A 22,401-nucleotide genomic window follows, 5' to 3' on the forward strand; every position below is an offset into this window, starting at 1 on the left:
CTAAGTCCCCAGCCCTGCTGTCACCATTTAACAGATACGGAGCGGCGTCTTACGTAGTTTCCATTTCCGTCCCCCTGATGCTCAATTTCTCTTTCCACTCATTGGTATATTTTCTTTGGTAAGTTACCGTTCATGTTTTTTCCCATCTCAAAATTGTTCTTAGGCCTAGAGCGCTGGCTCAGGAGTTAGAGGCACTCGCAGCTGCTGCAGAGCACGAGGCTTGGTCCCGGCACTCACATGGTGGTCCCCAGCCACTTGCAGCTCAGGTGGCAGCGCGTCTGACCCCATTCTGACCTCTGAGGGTGCCTGCATGCTTGTGCTTACACACACCCAGGCACACACACATAGAAGAAATGATTTTAGAGAATCTTTAAAGCTGGGTTGTTCATTGGGTATAGTAACACACACCTTTAATGTCACCACTCAGAAAGCAGAGACAGGCGCATCTCTGTGGGTTCAAGGCCAACCTGGTCTACATAGAAAGTTCCAGGCTAGCCAGCGCTTTTTAGAGAGACTGTGCCTCAAAAAAAAAAAAAAGAAAGAAAAGAAAAGAAAGTTACATTATTTTTTAAATTTTGACACACTCTCATGTGCGCGAACATACATACACACATATCCTAGATGTTAGTACTTTAGAGAATATATGCTTTGCAAATATTTTCTCCCAATATGTAGCTTGTGTTTTTATTCTCTTACCAGTATTATTAATGGAATAAAAATGTTACATTTTGATGGTCTAGTTTATAAATATACAATGCAAATTCTGTATTGTAGGTCTTTTTATAATTTATTTTTATTTTATGTACATTGGTGATTTGACTGCATGTATGTTTGTGTGAGGGTGTCAGATCCATGGAGCAGGAGTTATAGATACTTATGAGCTGCCACGTGGGGTGCCAGGAATTGAATCTAGGTCCTCTGGAAGAATAGCCAGTGCTCTTAACTGCTGAGCCATCTCTCCAGCCCCATAGGACTTTTGAGGTCACAACTAGTAACTTTTGCACAGCTGTGAAATGTGAAACTTTACTTGTGCTTTCTTTCAGATTCTGTATTGTTTAAAAAGATTTATTTATGTATATGATTATTCTATCTGCATGTACACCTATGTGCCAGAAGAGGGCATAGTTGGTTGTGAGCCACCGTGTGGTTGCTGGGATTTGAATTCAGGAACTCTGGAAGAACAGACAATGCTCTTAACTCCTGAGTCATTTTTCCAGCCCAGTTTTGTTTGTCTTGTTTTGTTTTTTTTATTTTTAGATACTTAGTTCAGTTCATTTTTGTATAAGGTATGGAACAGGGCTGTGGCTTATGGCTAGGTTGTAACTGATTGCCTTGTGTCTTAGTTAAGGTTTTACTGCTGTGATCAGAAACCATGACCAATGCAAATCTTACAAAGACAACATTTAATTGGGGCTGGCTTACTGGTTCAGAGGTTCAGTCCATTATCATCAAAGCAGGAGCATGGCAGCATCCAGGCAGGCATGGTGCAGGAGGAGCTGAGAGTTCTCCATCTTCATCTGAAGGCTGCTAGCAGAATACTGGCTTCCAGGCAACAAGGATGAGAGTTTTAAAGCCCACACCCACAGTGACACACCTACTCCAACAAGGCCACACCTAATAGTGCCACTCCCTAGCTTGAGCACATACAAACCATCACACTTTGTATGTGCAAGGTTCAGATTTTCATTTTTGTTGCCAGCTCACACTGCCTAGATGAGGGCAGGTTAGGTTTTGTTTGTTTGTTTGTTTTTGTTTTATTGTTTTGAGACAGGGTTTCTCTGTGTAGCCCTGGCTGTCCTGGAGCTCACTCTGTAGACCAGGCTGGCCTCGAACTCAGAAATCCACCTGCTTCTGCCTCCTGAGTGCTGAGATTAATGCACCACCACTGCCTGGTGGTTCTTTCTTTATTTTTTAACACTTATTTAAATTTATTTTATGTGTCTGTCTGTGTGCTATGTCCATCCAGTGCCTGAGGAAGCCAGGAGAGGGCATCAGATCCCCTAGAAGTGGTGTGAAAGATAGTTGTTAGCCATCACATGGGTGCTGGGAACCAAACCTGGCTATTCTGCAAGAGCAGCGGGTACTCCTAACCATTGAGCTGTCTGTCCAGTTAACCCCCGTTTGTTTATGTATTTTGTTATGCTTTTTTTTAAAGATTTATTAACTTTTAGTTTTGTATGTCTGCTTGCCTACATGCACGCATGTGTTCAACATACCTGGGGAGGTCAGAAGAGGATATTGATTCCCCTGGAAAAGAAATTACAGATAATCACAAGCTGCCGTGTGGCTGCTGGGAACTGAACCTGGGTCCTCTGCAAGAGCAGCAAGTGTTCTTAACCACTGAGCTATCCCTCCATTCCCCCATGTTATGCTTTCTTAATTCTGGAATGAAGAGAGTAGTAAAGACATTCGGGATAAAATGCAACAGTAGTTAATATCTGTAGTTTTCAGAGAGGTTGGCTGAGATCTGATTCTGGAGTCCTTGCTTATGTGCAGTTGAGCATGAACTTGTCCTGTGGTCTAGTCGGGAGCGCTGGAGGAAGAATTGAAGGAGTTAGAGTACCCAGCATGGCCAGAGTAAGTACTGAATGTCAGCTGTCCTGCCATGCTTACTGTTGCTAGGTTAAAATGTGTCATTTAGAGTGTTAGGATTGGATGGCCCGGGGAGGTAGCTCAGTTGGTAGAATGCTTGCCTAGCATAAGGGAAGCCTGTTCTGCACAAACAGGGTGTGGTGGTGGATGCCTGTAGTCCTGGCATTAGGATAGAGGGGCCCTGTTCGTCCCCAGGTAGATAGTGAACATGACCCAGCTTGCGAAACACGAGGCACTGTCTGGAAAACCTTAGAACACAGGTTAGATGAAGCTAGCTTTGAAAGCTGCAGAAGTGCCAGTGATGGTTTTTTAGTATAGTCTTTTCCTAAGTTCATTTTAAGTTTTTCCTGAGACAGACTTTCTCTGTGTAGTCCTGGTTGTCCTGGAATTCCTTGTGGAGAGCAGATTGGCCTTGAACTCACAGAGATCCACCTACGTCTGCCTCCTGCTTCCTACAGTGCTGGAATTCAAAGGTGTGTGCCACCTGAGAACTACCCTGGGCTTCACAGAGAATTATATAGCCAATTATAAACAAATGTCTTGGCTTTTAGTGCTTAACCAAGGTTGTATGTACATGTCAGATAGTCACATGTGTGTGAGTACAGTTTTTCCTTTAGCATCTCAAAGTGGGGTGATTTCATTTTGCATGGGGGTGGAAGGTGGTTAGACAATCAGAAGCACTGGCATGGGGGAGGTATAGTTCAGAGGCCGAACATGAAACCTGCCCAGGAGCACAAGACAAAAGAGCAGCACACAAGAAACATAAAGGGTCACAGCATCATGTACACCTGTCATATTTTGCTGGCACCGAGGCTGTTCAGTTTTGAAAATCTCTCCTGTATAAATTTCAGTGTAGCTGGAGCTCAGTGTCCATTGTTTACAGTGCTGTGCACACCTCACGTGGGACAGGTGCACTGTGACTAGTCGGTGTCTGTGGGTGTGGACAGCCTTTCTTCTTCTTGCATGCTGACACAGGCAGGCAGGGAGCAAACGCTGGCAGGATGGTGTTAAATCCTCCAGAAGGAGATTTTCTGGATGAGGTACAGACATCATGCTGGTCTGCGTCAGCCTGCACTGCGTCCATCCTGCGTTCAGGGAGGCTTCTCACTGATGTAGCCTCCTTCCTGCCTCTAAACGTTCCCTGGGAGCAGCAGGAAAAGAGCACAGCTCAGGAGAGGAAGTAAGCGAGGAACCGAGCAACCGTTCGTTCGTATCTCTGCTGTGTGGGAGAGGTGTGCTGTGAGCTTCCTGCTGCTGTTAGAGTGAGCAGCAGGTATTTTCAAGTGGCAGTGTGCATGTGTGATCCCAGGTCAGGTGACGTCTGCTCTATATCTGTTCACTGAGGTGACAGGCGTCTCCTCAGGGCATGAGCGAGATGGTTTTAATTGGTTCCTCTTAAGCTCATCTGAGATTTCTGTTAGAGTTTCACTGTCATTAGAAGGAGTAGGTAAGACCAGCGATGTGGTGGTTTGATCCCAGTACCATAGAGGTGAAGGCAGAGATGCAGAGGTAGAGAGGCAGAGAGAGAGGCAGAGAGAGAGGCAGAGAGAGAGGCAGAGAGAGGGGCAGAGAGGCAGAGAGAGAGGCAGAGAGAGGGGCAGAGAGGCAGAGAGAGAGGCAGAGAGAGAGGCAGAGAGAGAGGCAGAGAGAGAGCCAGAGAGAGAGAGCCAGAGAGAGAGAGCCAGAGAGAGCCAGAGAGCCAGAGAGAGCCAGAGAGCCAGAGAGCCAGAGAGCGAGAGCCAGAGGCAGAGGCAGAGGCAGAGGTGATGAGGGCTCTCTGAGTTTAAACCCCACCTGGTGTGTGTAGAAGGGTGATATCAAGATTCCTTTTATTTCAAACCTGATGGCAGGGGCGTGAATGTGGGAGAACTGGCTCAGCAACTTGTCTGCTTTTTGGTGCAGGCAAGGGAGCCCTCCCCCACCTAGTCCCTCACCTTGGGAAAGCTGGCCCCTGGGTCAGGAGAGCAGATGAGCTGGTCCTGCCCTTCGCTGGCTGCAGCATTGGATCAGCTAGCCAGGGCTGTGGAGGAGAGCTTGACTGGTGCTGTGGGTGTGGGAGAGCTGGTGGGCTGACCAGCTCTGATACCACTCAGGTCCAGATCCAGGGCTTTGGATTAACCCTTTCCAACATCTACCTTATCTGTGAACTGCTGGAGCCTGTGAAGGGGCCCGTCCTGCAGATCCAAAGCTGCAGGATCTCCATGACACAGGGCAGCCACGGGATATCTGAGAGGAGTCCCCGTGAGGTTCTAGTATTGATAGTGTAGCAAGACCCAGAGGTCTTGAGCCAGACCAGTGAGTCTCTGCAGTGAACATTTTCAAGCAAAGATGTGTGGACAAAATGGTGTAGTGTGAGATACTCTGTGAAACACTACGGCTTCCCTAAGGAGAGGTTTTTCCTTTGGGAGTCTCGTTGCAAAGGCAGAGGAAGGGTATGAAGGGACAGAGAGGGGAATGGGTGTGAAAGTAACAAGAGAGTGATAAAAAGGTAAATAAAAAAACAGTAAAACAAAGGAGAATGAAATCCCTCCCTCTCTCCCTTCTATCTTGCTTTTTGAGATAGGGTCTTGTTTGTAGCCCAAGCTATCCTTAAATTTGAAGTGATCCTGCTTCAGCCTCCAGGAGCTTAGATTGCAGGTGTGAACTACCATGCCTGCCATTACTTTTGTGCTTACATTAAAATCATCCTTGATTTCTCCTGTTTATGACGGTGTTGTAAATAGCTTTTTAAAAAAATTGCAGCCGGGCAGTGGTGGCGCACGCCTTTAATCCCGGCACTTGGGAGGCAGAGGCAGGCGGATTTCTGAGTTCAAGGCCAGCCTGGTCTACAGAGTGAGATCCAGGATAGCCAAGATTACACAGAGAAACCCTGTCTCGAAAAACCAAAACCAAAAAAAAAAAAAAAAAAAAAATTGCAGTTTTCTGCTGACTGGAGAGATGTCTTAGCAGTTAAGAGCCCTGGCTATTCTTCCATAGGACTTGGGTTCAATTTCCAGCACCCACATAGCAGCTTACAACTGTCTGTAGCTCTAATTCTAGGAGATCTGGCACCTTCAAACATACCTGCAGGCAAAACACCAATGCATGTAAAAAAATAAATAAATAAATTTTTTAAAAAAAGAACAAAAAAAATTGCTGGTTTTTTTTTTTTTTTTTTTGTACTTGTTTCAGTTTTGAACTGCCTATCCCTATTACATGGAAGTAATTGATGCTTGTTTGTTGACATTGTCAAGTTCACATCTGTAGATTAGTCTGGAGGGCCGCACGACAAAGCACCAGAGCCTGAGGGCTTACACACACCAGTTCATTCTCTCGAAGTTCTGGAGCCTGAAAATCTAAATCAGGTGGTGTGATCATTTCTTCAGAACAATCTCCTTGGTTTGCAGATGGCCGTCTTCTTCTGGCACAGGTTTCCCTGTGTGTGTTTCTGTCTCCTAATCCCTTATATGGTGGGCTCCAGACATCAGGTTAGAGCCCAACTACAGGACTTGATTTTTACCGTAATTATCTCAGGAGAGGATCTGTTACCAAATATATTCATACTGTAAGGGTCTCATGTAGCTCAGGCTGGTCTTAAACTTGATTCATAGCTGAGAATAATCACGAGTTTATGATTCTGCCATCTCTGCCTTTCAAATGCTGGGATTCTAGGTGTGTGCCACCATACTGGGCTGCAGAAGCCCCATCCGTCCTTCTAGCATCCGTTCTTGAACTTCTCCCTTTAAAATAAGTGTTCGACTCTTCTTTCTCTTTGTTTGATAGCATGCCTGTCCTTGACCTCACCTTCCCTCCAGAAAATAGCATTTACTTTTAGTAAAGTGTTTTCCTGAAATTACTTTCCTTTGCGCTCATCAGTTCAGTAAGAAGTGTTATTTGACTCTAGACGTTATCACCATCATCTCTCTGCTTCAGCTCCCAAAGTATTTAATGTGGGATTTAGCTGCTCTCAGACATCGATGAGGCATTTTTCATTTGTGTGATCTGCAGGTAGACGGGACCTTATTTTTTCAGTCCCCCCTTGCTCATGTTACAATTCGTAAATGTCTTACTGTCCACAGGTTCAAGAAGTGTATTACAGCCCTGCGTATCTCGATCATCTGTAGTTATTGTTGCCTCTGTAATTCCACTTTATCTCACAGCAGGACCTGCTCGAAGGTGCATCAGTGATTCAGAACTGTGTGTGGTGGAGCATGCTGAAGCCTTATAGCTCTGTCTGTAGCAACCAGGGAGTTTTCAGGCTGCCCAGAGAACCTGAGTCTCCTGTAGCTCCAGAGCCTCGGTTTTCATGCTGTGTGAGGCTGACCCTGGACTGAAATGGATCTTGGGTCTGGGGTCACTAGGATTATTTACTGAAGAAGAAAATTTTATATATATACATATATATGTTGTTATACATATACATACATATAAATTAAATGTTTAAGCATATATATGTACACACACATATATATATATGCTTTAACATATAATTTAGGATTCTTAATGTATTAAGGAAATTGGAAAGTTTGTAGGTACCTATGAAATGATTTAGTGAAGGCAGTCTGGCTGTAAGGAGAGTCACACACCCCTGAGTTCTGATGTTGCTTAGGAAAGCAAGGGAAGGGAGGTGCTCACAGCACTCACGTGGTTGTCATTCGGATGGAGGGTAGGACGTACAGTTTTTTTTCCCATTTTGTATGCTTTGTTAAATTTCTGGCATATGCCGGTTAGACATAACACACAGTAATTAAATCTGTATTTTATTCTTATAGTGAGCTCTCTCCTTAAACATTCCACATCCTTCTTCGGGAGACAAAAGGAGCAGACTTCTCCCAGAAATAGTGTAGTCAGGGGAGAGGGACTGGAGTAGTGCAGTGGGCACCCAGAGGAGAAGGCTCGTCAGTGACAGAGAATCTTGAAGGAACAGCAGGGATTGATTTCTCCCAGGCCAACCTGGAGAGGACAGCTGCCCTGGAAGTGTTTATGGGAGGATGAAGAGTTTCTCAGGACTGGAAAGTGGTAAGCAGGGGTGACGTAGAGGTCCATAGTGGACAGATCAATAGCTTCTAGGTCCTGAGGAATCTTACTTTGCATATCTCCTGTACAAACCTGTGGTGGTAAATTTGGCATTGTGGAAAAATAACAGTGAAGGTTCTATGGAGGATGCCTTAGGGTGAAAGAGCGCAGTACCACTTAGGGCCTGCTCATAGAATCTCTTGAGAAGCCAGGATTCTTGGCATATCTAGGAAGGCAGGGGTGTCCGGAGGCTGTCTCTAAAGTGGAGGTAGTAATAGTTCGGGAGTCACAATGTCGTAGGATGAAGAAGATGACGTCATTTCAAAGCAGACCAGGGCATGTAGCTAGTGCTGCGTGAGTGCCGGCTGGCTGTACACATCATTACATCAGTAAGGACTTGGACTATCCCTGTGGATTAGAGAGCAGAGCTGAGGGACACGGTGGGGGCAGATTCTTGCTGAGGGGCTGGGAGTGCTGTTCAGTGGCAGAGTGCTTGCCCAGTGTTCAAACACTCTTCCTGAGACTCGGTTCCATCCCTCGCTCTGCTAAAGGGAGCGTGGGAGTGGGAGAATCAGAGTAGAAGCTGAGCCACCTTGAACCCGTTTGGTGGCACAGTCACTGAGGTCGGAGTCACCAGGGTCTGTGTGCCTCTGAGCCTCGCTGTTGTTGGAAGCAGTGCTTACTAATGCACTAATGCTTGTACGCTGCTTGGGGAGGCACACTAAGTAGTGCCCGCACATGGGCGTGGGTCCTATTAGGCTGAGTTGTCGTTCCCGAGTGTCTGCCCCCAGGCCGCTGGATCCATGGCTCAGAGAACAGAAGCACGGGAATTTGAGTTCACTCCACGCGCCGGGCGGACACTGGGCCATGAGAAGCAGCAGGGCTCCTCCTGGTCGTGGAGAGGTCTCAGCCTGAGACCCGTGGGGGCAGAGCTCTTAGATGGGTTCCCCCAGACAAGGTATACAGGGATCGACTGGCCTCAGACTCCTGGACTCCCAGGCACTGCTGGGAGCCGAGGAAGAGTTGAGACTGGGGGCGTATGGGCTGCACCGACCTGCAGCCAAGGGATAGAGACTCTTGGTCACCGCAGCTTGCTTGGCTGGGCCATGGCTGGCTTGGCTAGCTTGCTTGAGTTGGCAAGGCTCCGTGGCTGGAACATAGAGAAGTCCTTCAGGCTGGAGATTAGGTGGCAGCAGCTCATTATGAGTTGAAAGCCCCCTCTACAGTTCTCCACAGCAGGCCCCAATGACACGAGGAAGTCCATGGTTTTAAAAGGTTTATTGTCATGACAGAAAGCGGATGTAGCTATACCCCACATCCTCAGGGCAGGCCTGAGGTTAAATATCGTTTGTAAGGAGGAGGGTCTGGGAAGGAATGCTTAATTGACTATGACCTCTGGCCTTTAGGTACCTCATTAATATGGAGATCTCTTGAGGCTCTGCGGCCTGTAGTCACGCCCTTTACCTATGGAGGGGCTGGTAGGGGTTGCCCTACATGATTGAAAGGCGAGGATCAGGTCTTTGGTCTCATGACAGGAGCCTGGAGTCTGGGAGCGTGGTGAAATGCATGCTGTCCCTTGCAAGGATACCTGTTGGGTCTCTGGCCATTTCTAACCAGTGTTCAACCAGAAACCAAGCTATCCTTTTACGGTCCTCTGCCCCACAGAAGCCTGTGCTGTGGCTGTCACAGAAGCTAAGTGGGTTCCTCCTTTAGGAAGGGAGAGGCTCTTCTCTCCAGTGGCTGAGAACTTAAGCAGTGTATGGGAAAGCTTTTTTCTCTGGTCCATGAAGGCTGATTCTCGACTGTTCTGTCTGACTAAGAACCTCTCTGATTTCTGAATAGAGAGAGTTTATAAGCCAGAAGAAACAGTTTATACAGCTCAACAAGGTATTTCATTAATAACACATAGAGGCTCTCAGAGGAAGTCAGTTTTCTGAAACATCTTAAAGGAATAATGGCAGTGACTCAGCAGAGCCTAATTTAGTTCCCAGTCCTGCCAGAGTGTAGAGTGCAGAGTGGTTTGTGTAAGCCTCCTGAATGGACCTGAGGCAGAGGTGTTTCACAGATGCTGAGCTGAGGGACTGAGAGCAGCTGGGTGTGTCTGCTTGCAGAGCCAGACTCTCTCAGCACTCTGCCTTATTTGAATAGCTGCGTATGCTGATGAAGTTTACATCATTTGCCTGAAGTGCTTCGGTGGGACTTTGCCATGAAGTAACAAATATCATGAGCAAGAAGACAGGCCCTTAGGCTTATTCCCCTTCTGTTTGCACAGAGTCCCAGGAAGTGAGTTGGTGAGTCGGATTTTCTTAGCAGGGCCCTTTTCATGGGCTTCGTGTGAAATGATGTATAGGACCTTTGACTTAGAGGTAAGGTAGGCAATGCCTCTTATTTCATGGAAGAGGAAACGGAAGTGAGAAACATGGAATGACTTGTCTATCAATAGTGGGCTGGTAACAGTGGCATTAGAGCCTGGGTCAGTAATGCCAAGTAAGGCGCAAGCTTTCGTAACTCCTGGACCTCCTAAAAGATGGCGGACGAGGATGTAATTGATGATTATTTTTGTCCCTGCTAGTCAGCATCTCCTGTCAAGGCAGAGCACAGTGATCAGATTCTTCCAAGTTCGTTTCTTAGTTATTGCACAGTGAGCAAGGCCTTGCAGACCTGGGGAACTTCCTGTCTGCTTGCAGGTACACCTGTGCAAGCTCCCATCTGCTCGGCTCGTGCTTTGAGTGGTAAGGAAGCAGAAGGAGTGCTTCATAGTGGAATACTGCACTCTCTGGGCCTCCCTCTCCCCCAAGCTTGCCAATGCTAGAGGCACATTGCCAGCATTTCCTGGGGTGCCAGACCAGAAACAAGATGAGCCTAAGGGTGTGATGCTGCCCACCTGTCTTCTTACCTGCTGGGGTGCTGAGGCAGGAGGATGGCAGGTGCAGGCCCTAGCTGGGCTATCTATGGAGTAAAAGGAGGGCCTGAATAACTTAGCAAGATTCTGTCTCAAAATAAAGAAGGGCCAGGATGTAGCTCAGTGGTAGAATGCTTGCCTAGCATGTGAGAGACCGTAGGTTCAGTTCCTAGGAGAGAAAACAAAGTAAAATCAGAGGAAGCCTGAGACGATGGTACGGTTGCCAGTGGTGGACTCCAAGCGGCAGCTTGGTGCAGAGTTAAGGCTGTGCCTACAGTGGGGGCTCTGAACTCTGGCTCGGCCTCAGCACAATTCTCTGATGGAGGCTGCTTTGGATTTGTTTTGAGACCTACTTAACATGTAAAGAAGGAGAATGTGACTTTGCCATAAAGAAGCACGCTTATTTTCATCCAGACAAAACTGCCTGGGAACTTCCTGTTCCTTCTGCTTGCCTCTCCTGGGTGGAAGGTCAATAGCATTAGAATTTTCAGGCGCCAGTCTGGGTGGCCAACCTAATGGAGCAGAACAGTTCCAGCTCCAAGTAATGGCAGACTTGGAGCAGGGCCCAGTGTAATTAAGCCCTGGGGTAAAGAACTCCATGTTGGTCTTGATGTGTTTCAATGAACAGACTTGAGGTAGGAGTCTCTATTCTGGGCAAAGGGAAACAGTGGCTCTGGAGACTTATACCACTGTCTTAAAGACTTTTTGATCTTATATTAAATTTAGATGATTCTATAAGAGATATGGTTGGTTTATTTTTTATTTGCTTATTGTGCTGGTGGCAGTATTAAGCAGGGTAAAATTTGGTGTTCCTCTACTTATTAAAAGATTTCTCAGCAAGATTACTTATGAATTTCCAGTAGAGTTAAAGACAGGATGACCTCATGACTCAAAATCCCCTAAAGACCTCACGCGACCTTGAGTGGCTCTGTTGTTCTGTGCTCTGTTGTACTGTGTGTGTTTAGTTTCTCAGAATTCAGTGTTGCCCTGGCAAGTGAACCCAAGCGGATAAAGGTGACAGCCTCTCAAAGGTCACAGTAAGGTGGATTAGCTACCTTTCTGTGACTGTGACAAAACACTTGACAGAGCTAGCATAATGGGGGCTGTCGAGAGGGCTCAGTGAGTCAGGGCGCCTGTTGCCAAGCCTGATGACCTAAGTTCAAGCCCTGGGACCCACGTGGTGGAAAGATACAACTGATGCCCAAAAATTCCCATTTGACCCCCACATGTGTGTGTGCTGTGGCTTGAACACGTGTACATGTGTGTGCACATATATGCTATGATAATTTAAATAATAAATAAAATTTTAAAAAGGAACAGGGGAGGAAAGGGTTTCTTTTGACTCCTTCAGCCCATGGTAGACTTCCTATCCTGTGTGCTTCATGAGGCTTGGGGGTTGGGGGTTGGCAACAACAACACTATGGAATGCTGGTTGTATAGTCTCAGCCAACCTGGGCTATACCATGAATCCCTGTTACAAATCAAAAGACAAGAGAAAAGAGAATTCAGGGCTTGCTGGCAAGCCTTCCCCCAACCCCACCCAAAACTGTAATAAAAAAATCAAATAGGTACTAATTAGCTTACTGTGAACCTGGTGTTCATCTGAATCCCACCCCCACCCCCAGTGTGTGTTGTTGTGATAGAAACTGTGGTTTTGTGCACGTTAAGGATTTGTATGCTTTGCTACCTTAAGTTTCTATCACAACAACACACACAACAAAAACAACACACGCCTCTTTAAAAGTATAGGACAAGTAAACTGGAGAACAGTGGAACTAGTTGTCTATAAGGGATGAGAAAAACACAAAAGAAGAGTTACATGTGCACATGATTTGTTGTTTTGAGATAGTTCTCGCTATGAGCCCTGGCTGGCTGGGTCTCACTGTGTAGACCTAGCCGGGGCACAGCTCTGCAGTATAACCCATCCCTTTAGTTCATATCCAGCTTTAGTTTTCCCCCTTCCTTTGAAATCCTTGTTAATTTATTTTTAAGTGTATGCCATCAACATACTTCCAAAAATCTAGACTGTATAAAGGGTCATACCAGTGTGAGGGTGCCCACCTGTACTCAGGCACTTGAGAGGCAGGGAAGGCAGATCTAGACGAGTTCAGTCTGGTCTACATAGCATATCTTGTTGTTTGTTTGAGACTGGTCTTGAACTTGCTAAGGAGTCAAGGATGGCCTTGAACCCTGGTCCTCCTGCCTCCACCTGTGAGTACTAGGATTCTGGGCATGAACCGGCCACTTGTTCCTGATTCATACGGTGTTGGGGTTCAGACCCAGGGTTTTGTATGTGGCAGGCAGGTGGGCAGGCGGGCGCTTTACCACTGAGTTAAATCCCAGCTCCACTCTGTACATGATCGTCTATTCTTTTCAGCCTTACACAAATAGTAGCAAAACATATGCAATCTTTGCCATTTTGCTTTTTACTTACTTAATAATGCCTTCTGGAAAATCACCCCTTGTTGCTTACATACATACATATGTAGTTTTCAACTGGACACGTAGGCATTTTGCAGTAATGCTGTATTGCCTCAATGCATGCACAGTATTTTATATTGTTAGAAATATGCCTTCGGTGTCCGTTTCTAGAAATAGGGCCATTGGCGAATTACTCTGTTTAGTTCAGGGTCACAGGGTCACAGATTACAGCTAGCAGGGCGGAGACTGGCGAGGCTTCTTACTCGATGGCAGATGTGTTGTTTTATAAAAAGTTAAGGAGAGAGAATGTTTGGTGGAGGTGTGGTAAGGTGTGGGGGGAAGGAGGTGGTGCTTCTGCGGGCCCATGCTGAGGCATCCCTTCCCCCAAGGGACCAGCCACAGGACAGTATAGTATAGAATAGAGTTTATTCAGGGCATGGGGAGGGGAGTTGAGAGGGCAGTAGAGACAGAGAAAAGCAGAGGAAGAGGGAGAGTAGAGGAGTAGTGGCCGGCCATGAGCATGTGGAAAGAGAGGGGGAGGGGAATGGAGAGAGAGGGAAGCGGGAAGAGGAAAGAGAGCAAGAGAGACAGGAGGATCAGCCCCTTTTATAGTGAGTCAGGTAACTGTGGGGTGGAGCTAGACAAAATGCTAACAAGTCGACCTCTCTGAAGGGGCACAGGGATTCCTGCTATGTTTTATTGGTATTCTGTTTTCTTTGTGTACATACCAGCTCCACCTGACATTATGAGGTCACTTGATCTGCTTCAAGGCCCCTTCTCCCCTGGGAGTGGGCACTCCCCTGGGAGTGACATAGGGAGGGAGGAGGAGGATAACACCGTTCAGTCCTTAACCTTGGAGACAGGGCAGTCCAGGCTGATGTTGAACTCCTAAATCCTCTGTCTTTGCCCCACAAGTGCTGGGATTACAGGACATTTTGCATTTCTGCTGGCAATCTGTGGAAGGGCTCAGTCTGCACTCCACATGGGGTGTCAGGCTTTTGACTTGTCACTTGGTAGATGAGAAGCAGGAGTCAGTCTAGTCTTAATTAGCACTTATTTTTCTTATTTTGTAAAACTGTATGTATCTTTTATGATCCGAGATTCTGTGAGACACTAGAGCCAGAGCTGGCTGTTGAGATTGGAAGTCAGCGTGCTGCTGCCAGCCTGGGGCACAGGCCTTAGGCGGCTGAGCAGTCCCCATGGTGGCAGGCCTAGTCTCATGGGACTCAGTACCCTATCACCATGGAAACCAGTCTGACAGTGCCCATGGGGCCTGGGTATCACCCATGAACACCGCTGAGAGATACTAGCAGTGAAAAACAACCTTAGGCACTCTTCCCCAGTCAGAGCTGCTGCCCAAGTGTTCCCTCTGCCCTCTTCACAAAGAGAAATGGAATGCCTGTATGCCTGTGTGGACAACAGACGCTTCCCCAGGCTGGAAGGGAGGGGAGGGACAGCAAGAAGGTAGCCCCACCTCTGCACTCCACTAAGACCATGGGTGGCATGTGATTGCCAGAGGGCTGTGCCTCCACGCAGAGAGACTGTGCCTTTCTCTGATTCCCCCCTCCCATCCCACTCTTGGTTCTTGAGCTCTGGAAGGGGAAGGCACACCAGGGCTCCAGTGGAGTGATGGGCAGGCAGGGTTTATTTTTAGCAGGTTAGTAGAAAACACAGTACAGTGGCCATCCTGACTCGATTCCTCCTGTCCTCAGTCTCGGAGTGTGGTCTGAATAGAAGCTGCCATGACTCACACTTCAGTCTTACAGCTGGATGCAGGAATATATGAGAAGGCGAAGCGACTCATTTCCTGGGGAAGGGAAAGGACACCGGTGCCTTTTGTATGTCCCATGGGCTGGTCATGGTGGGAGCTGGCTCAGAGACGCCCAGACCACACTGAGGCTGATGCTTTTCTCAGTGCAGTCCTCAGGACCTGTTTGGCTTGCCCTATCTTATCTTGACCCATATGTGTGTCTTATTTATCTCCCTCAGCGCTCCTGGCCTCACCAGTTTAACTCTCACATTTGTTTTAAGCGTGACAAGCATGCTCCTGCTCTGGAGATACTCTCAGTTACTGGAGTGGGGGTTACTCCTGCAGGGGAAGAGACCAGAGAGAAAGCTGAAAGGGTTGGTTGCTGCTAGAGCAGTCAGTGCTCTTAACCTAACCGCTGAGCCATCTCTCCAGCCCTCAGTCAGGGTTTTTGACCGGACGTGGGCAGACAGTGGTTAACTGTGCACAGCCACTTTCAAACGTCTTCATGTATGTGCTAGGGACAAAGGAAACTCCAGTTCCCAAAATTCCAAAAGACAGGCCAGCGAGCTCAACCTGGCTGATAGGGTTTCTGGCTCTTAGATAAAAGTCAGCATTTTTCAGGAACTTGTGAAACTGGTTCTCATCTACCAAAAAGAGTCATTTCCCCACCTCTGTCAGAAGGGGTAAATGTAGCTGTGCTGCCTATTAGCATATCAAAGTGCATGTTGGCCTCCCGGCGCCCCTACGCCCCAGCACAAGTGCCTGTTACACAGTTCAAAGGCCAAGCTAGCTCCTCTCACCTCCTCCCCCGCCCTAAAATCCCTCTAGCTCATGGGCTTCCCTCCCTTCAGTTGCTCTTCCTGTTGTTATCCTGCTGTCCTCTCTCTGTTCTGTGTCTGCTTCTCTCAGACATTCTCTCTGTTTCTCCATTCGGTGTCCCCTGCTGTTCTCTCCTGTCTTGCAGACAGCCTGGCCAGGTCCAGCCTACTACTACCTTCACTGCTCTGGAATAGGTGGAGAGCAGGCCCTGCCCCTCACAGGCTGCAGCACTCAGGAGAGTGGGCCTTATACCTCACCTGTCGTAGTGCTGTCTGTGGTGTTGAAGATGCAGTTGAATCACCCCGAGGACATGAGAATGGAGTGCTGGCCCAGTCCCTTGACGGCTGCTGCATTGGGTACGCTGGCCGGGCAGTGCTGGAGAGCTTGCCCTGGTGGTGACCAACTCAGATACCACTCAGACCCAGATCCATGGTTTTGAGTTGGTCCACCCCAGTATCTACTGGTGAGGGAGTGAAGGGGCCGGTCCTGCAGATCCAAAGCTGCAGAATCTCCAAGACACAGGGCAACAACAGGATATCTGAGAGGAGTCCCAGTGAGGATCAAATATTGAGAGTGTAGCAAGACCAGAGGCCTTGAGTCAGACCAGTGACTGATTAGCAGTGAACATTTGCTAGTAAAAATGTGTGAACAAAAGGGTGTACTGTGGGAGAACTGTGACAACTATAGCTTCCACGAGGATATATATGTGTATATGTATATATATTTTAATTTCTTATTTTGTGAGGGGGGTTACACGCGTGGAGGGTGGGTACGAAGGCACTGGGAGAGAGTATGACTGAGGTGCATGATATGAGACCAGAAAGCTGCTCGGTGGACTCTGTAAATATTTTATTATTTGATGCCCTGAACGGGGAGGTTAGAGTGAGGGTGGACAGTTGACTTTACAGATGTTGTCTGTCAGCTTTCCAGGGGCTGATTGAGGCTTCCAGTGACAGCGAACGGCAGAGCTCCTAATCTGAAGTTCAAATGTCCAGGAAAGGAACGCTGTCCTCTGAGGGACACCTTCTCATCGAGGCCACTGCCAGGTCCAGACCTCCCAATGTTATGCCCAAGTCACAGGGACCCCAAGGCCCACAGAGGAGCCAATTCTGATGCAAACACATAAGGGTCTTTATTACAAGCTCCTGAGCGAGGACTCTTACTATCACCACCATTGCATCAGGTCAGAGTGAGAGTCCCGCGTCTAGGGGTGTGGGGTATTTATTGTGGTTATAAGCTTCGGGAATTTCCATACGGGGCAGCAAGTTAATATTTTAAAGACTGCATTTTTGGTGTAATCTGTAGGAACCAAATACCTGACACACAGAATGGCTAGGTTATCTATTTTCTACAGGATATCTTAGGTTATCTATATGTTCCTTGACCCTGCTGTTGTTGACTCTGCTGTTGTAGCCTGACTGGCCATTACTAAGGAGGGGAGGGGTTGCCATTGGATGTTTGCTCAAGTGGACCTTTGTAGTTTTCTTCCTGGAATTGGAGTTGCTTGGGCTTTACACTGACATACTGGCAAAATCAGTTTTTAGAGATCAGGTCCCATTGGGTCTCTTATCTTAAAGGAGTGGAGATAGATGGGAAGACATACAATGAATTTGAATTTCCCTTCCCACAGGTGTATGCTAAGGTGCCTTCATGTGTTGGGGACAGGGAATCCTCCTGGAAGCCAAGAGGAAGTCTGACAGATAACAGAAAGAGATGTTTCTCAATATCAGCCCAGCTGGGAGGCATTCTGTTAGTGACACACGCTCCTTTTTCCCCCGAATATAACTAAACATGTGTGAACAACTTAGCTTTAAAAACATAAAACAAAATCATGTGTTTTTATAGAACTTGATAAAAATAGTCAGATGTACATGTTCTCTCTCTCTCACACACACAAACACACACACAGAGACACACAGTTTTCTGGCACCTTCATCTCTCTGGGTCTGGTCTGCTTTGGCATCCCCATTGTCGGGGGTGGGGGGGTGGGGGGGATGTTCCCATCTTGCCAGCATCTGCTCTTCTCTCTCTTGCCCCGGGTACCTTCTCATCTCTGTGCGGGCTGTTCAGGCTCACCAGACAACTGTGCAGATCGTTGTCACCTTGACCATTCCGCTCCAGCGTCCTCTTCGGCTTGTCCTTTGGTCATGGCAGTGACAGTGGCAGGAAGCAGGCCCTGACTGTAGGGATACCGAGATGGTCAGAGGTGAGGCTTAACTTCGTCACACGGCTTCTCTTTTTCCCAGTGAGTGAAATCACACATCATTGAATATTTGGGAGTGTGTGTGTGTGTGCGTGTGTGTGTGTATGTGTGTATATATGTGTGTATGTGTGTGTGTGTGTGTGTGTGTGTGTGATGTCTGTTTATGTCTTTTGTCTATTTAATGGCATTTTTCTCTTAAGTTTTTTGAAGGTTCATTTTTATCTATTCATTTGTGTTTCTGTATCTGTGGGTGTGCATGCACGTGATCATGTGACATCCAAAAGAGGGTGTCAGGTGTCCCTTTTCATCCTTCTCTGCCACTGCTGTGAGTCAGAGTCTCTTCCTGAACCTGGGGCTTGAATCTCTGCTAGGCTAGAAGTCAGCACATCTCAGCAAATCCCTCCATTTCTACCTCCCTTGCTGTTGGGGTTGCACGAGTTTGTAGGAACTGTCAAGTCGCATGCGCCACGGTCGCCAGTTGTATTTGTGGTGGAGTTGTGCATCGTGGAGTCACATGGGGAGCATCACACAGCTTTCCTAATATAGCAGGTGTCGCCCTGGGCTGGGACAGTTGGGATGGCATGCCTTGCACTTAGACTGCCCCGACAGTTTAAAGATGGTCACTTTTACTTTGAGACAGTTTTACTGTGTAGCCCAGGCTGACTTAAGCTCATGGTCCTCCTGCCTCAGCATCTCGAGAGGGTGCTAATGTTACAGGCAATGCTGCCATGCCCTGCTCTAAAGCTGTTTGTTCCTTAATATCACCTCTTTAATTAAACGAGGCAATTTGGGTTGATGGGTAGAATAATAAGACTCCTTCATCAGATACAGAAATAGCCCAAGCTCCATTAACACCTAGAAAGTGGGTAATCTATTAACTACTGTTGCCAAGGCAAACCACGAGCAGGGTGCAAGCTGTATGCGGTAAATGTGTTTCTTTGGGGTGCCTTATTAGGCTAGAGATCCCATTATAGAACTCAAAATTATACAATTCCTCCTGCTTCTCTCCTATTTAGAGGAGAGTCTCAGCATCTTTTCTTGTTTTCCATTTGCAGTTTGAGGTTAATGAAATATGACGGTTACCCTTAGTTAAGGGTATAAAGTTCGTGTGTGGTACACTAGACATGGCCAACCTGGGCGACATTCTCCGAAGTGAAGCCACTGAGGTTGTCTATTGCGTGATTCCTTTTATGTGCTGTGTGCAGAATAGGCAAATCCAGTGTCAGAAGTCCCACCAGAGCTTGCCTGCGAGGACAGGAAGTGGTCACTTACTGTGTACAGAGTGTTATGAGGAGATGAAAAAGTTGTGAAAATAAGGTGAGCCTATTGGTAACACAGCACAGTTATGCTAAATACCACTGAGTGTCACGTGTGGTTCCCAGAGGGGAAGGGATGGAACCGTAAGCAGTGCCAGGGAAGGAGCTGACCACTGAGCCTCAGGCTCAGCCCTGGGAACTTAGTGTAATGCCAAGTATGGTTATCTGAATATACTGCAGGTCCTTAAGATAGAAAGGGCCCTGTGTGTTTTGTTTTATTGGAGGCAGGGTCTCTCTCCATAGCCCATGCTGATCTAGAGATTACTATATAGCCCGGGTTACACTTGAAATCCTCCTGCCTGAGCTTTCCAGTCACTGCAGTTACAGATGTGCTTCACCACACCCAATTTAAGCCCTCTTTATAAAAGCCAACTCTTTTATAAAGAGCGTGCTGTTTTGGAGGGAAGTTCTTTGGCAAAGTTATTCTCAGGGGAGCTCGGGAGGGACTCAGTTGCCATGAAATTATCAAAAGAGAAAGTCTTCATTTTTGGAAACAGGCTATCATTTAGCCTGGGCTGGCCTTGAGCTCCTCCTCATCTTTCTGCCTTCACCCCCCTATTTCAGGAATTACAGACATACACTGCCACACCCAGCACAAAACGATTTCATTAAACCCGCATCAGAAACGTGCACTTAGTGGCTGAGAGCGTGTACCGTGAAGAGGTCCACATACATCCCTGTACTCACGTCAGGCAGCTCACAGTCACCAGGAACCTCAGCTCAGGGGGTTCAACACCATCTGAACTGCAGTACCGTGGAACCTGACACCCACTGCTCTGTGCAGGTAGCTGCCTACATGGGTGCACAGCAACTCAGATGGAGTACATACACAGACAAAGAAAGCTTTAAAATACTGCAGCTTCTCTTTCCTGAGAACTGTTGTTTTATTGAGCTGCTGTTTCTTTGTTTCTTAGAGTCTGATGGTTAAAACCACGGCCACTGGCCTAGGCTCCACCACCAAGTGTTGCCCCCAAGTTCCTAAATAATAGGTAAAATTCACATAATAATGAAGATTTCAGCCATAGGACCTGGTGTCTGGGAGTCCCAATACATCGTGTCCAGCCACTCCAGAAAATGTAATGATGACAGGCCACAAAAAGAGTTTATTCACTGTACTGCATGGGAAACAGGCCGCAAGCCTCCTCGGCCCCCCTCAGCAGGGACCAACAGGAGCCTCAGGTCCATGTTTTACAGGGGAGGAATTTGGGTATGGGACTGAGGCATGCATAGCTAAACAGTCGTGCTCAAACCATGTGTGCTTCTGTCAGACTCTGGACTCCGGGAAGTTTTAGTGCTTGGACAGGCCATTTTGTTCCTGCTTGGCCCAAGGATGGAGAACTTGTTTTGGGATGATCTGTGTACGTGACACTGTTCTGAGCTGCCTTTCCAGGCTCCTGCAAATGTCCTGGTGACTCTGGAAAACTTTTGTTCCTCTTATCTTGGTGTCTTCAGCCAGGGAGGAGGAGGATGGCCAGCTTTAGGTGGACATTCCTTAAGTGATCACATGCAGAGCTGAGCAGGAATCTCAGGTTTTCAAAGGAAAGGTACAACATGAAGGCAGAGCTGCGGGCATTTGTCCTGTGTTAGCCACTCAGCCAGGGCCAGGGGAAGAGTCGGTGCTTTATAGCAAGAGCCTCCTCTAAGTCCCCGTCTTCAGCCCATCAAATTAACCATCTTAAAACGAGCGATTTCGTAGCATTAAATGTTAAACATGTTGACAGTGCACAAGTACCAGCTGTGTGTTGCTTTGTAACATTTTATCCTTTCTCCCCATTCACAGTTGTTCCCTGTCACCTCTATCCCTAACAGCTACCGATTTGTGTTCTGTTCTCCAAACTCTAGATGCCTCCTATAAATGATAATAAATAATAATATATTCCCTCTGCTCTTTGTTTCTTCGGTTCGATGTTATGTTTTGGGCACCTCGATCCAGCTTATGCTGTTGTTTCCCCAGTGGGGCTAGCACAGTGTCTTCGACATCTGTTGATTACATGTTTGGGCTAGTCTCATCTCTTGGCTACGTGAATAGCACTTGGAGGGAGATGTGTATACATGCTTCTGATTGGGTCTCTCTTCATTCCCTGGGCATGTACCTGGAGTGCAGTTGCTGGTTGTCTGGCTTTCCATCAGTACCAGCAAGCTTTCGCAGGGCTGGACTGGATGATGTTCCTTTCCTGGCATTGTCTGAGGTTGCCATTCCTGGCAACCTTGTCAGTAGTTTTTTTCCCCCTCTCCACTATTCTGAGAGTCAGTCCCTCACTGTGGCTTGCTCTCTGTGTCCCTGAATTGTGACTGATGCTGAAGGTCCTTGTGCAGTGCTATTGCAGCTGTTGTGTTCCTTCTTTGGGAAGGCATCATCGAAGTCCTCTCTGTTTTGAAGATTAGTTTGTGTTTTAGTTTATGAGTTGCAGGAGTTATTATATATTTTGAATATTTTAATCTTTAACAAATAATGCAAACACTTCTGTAAGCTTTCTTCTTTCCTGCACTCTCTGGATCCCTCCTTTCTTCTCCTTTGTACCCCTTTGCTTTCTTCCCTCCCCCCTCTCCCTATCCTTCCCTCTCCTCCTCCCTCTGTCTCTCTCCCCTCTTCTCCCCCCCTTTCCTTCTGCCTGTCTTTTCTCCCCTCCCCTCCCCTCTTCCCTTCTTTCCCCCTCCCTTCCCCTTTTGTTCCCTTTCCTCTCCCCTTTCTTTTTGTGTGTGTGTGTTTTATTTTGTTGTGTCTTTTGAGACAGTCTCACTCTGTAGCCTTGGCTGTCCTGGAACTTGCTATGTAGACCTGGCTAGCCTCAAACTCATTGAGATCCACCTATCTCTACTCCCCAGTACTGGAACTAAAAGCATGTCTTACCATGCCTGCATATATGCATTTGAACATTTTATCTATTTGTTCATATATATCATTGGGTACACACACACACACACACACACACACACACACACACACGTATTTGAACATTTTGTTTATTTACTTGTTTATTTGTATGGGCTTTTTTTTTTGCCTGCATGTATGTCATTTATCACACGTGTACAGTGCCCATGGAGTGCAGAAGAGGGTGTTAGATCCCCTGGGACTGGAGTTACAGCTGGTTGTGGATGCTGGGGATTGGAATTAGGTCTTCTGGGAGAGCATCTGGGTGCTGTTAACCACTGAGCCACCTCTCCAGCCATTTGTTTTTTGTTTATTTGTTGGTTGGTTGGTTGGTTGGGTGGGTGGGTGGTTGGTTGATTTTTGTGAGGTGTGTTTCACATCCAGGCTGTCCTAGAATTTGCAGTGATTCTTCTGCCTTAGCCTTCCCAATGCTGGAATTGCAGGTTAAGCCTTTCCACCCTGGTTATACATTTTTGCATTTTTGTTTTTGAGAAGAGTCTTCCTCTGTAGCTTTAGCTGGCCCAGAACTTC

At 47.2% G+C, this 22,401-nt stretch overlaps 1 protein-coding gene across 7 annotated transcripts in view; it reads left to right on the forward strand.

Annotated features, from left to right (window-relative positions):
- The window catches only part of Ascc1 (activating signal cointegrator 1 complex subunit 1), a 98,411-nt gene that overhangs the window by 16,801 nt on the left and 59,209 nt on the right, over positions 1 to 22,401 (forward strand). The gene's annotated exons all lie outside the window — the stretch shown is intronic.

This window comes from Grammomys surdaster, unplaced genomic scaffold (genome assembly GCF_004785775.1).
Source record: "Grammomys surdaster isolate TR1022 unplaced genomic scaffold, NIH_TR_1.0 273, whole genome shotgun sequence".
Taxonomy (NCBI): Eukaryota; Metazoa; Chordata; class Mammalia; order Rodentia; family Muridae; genus Grammomys; species Grammomys surdaster.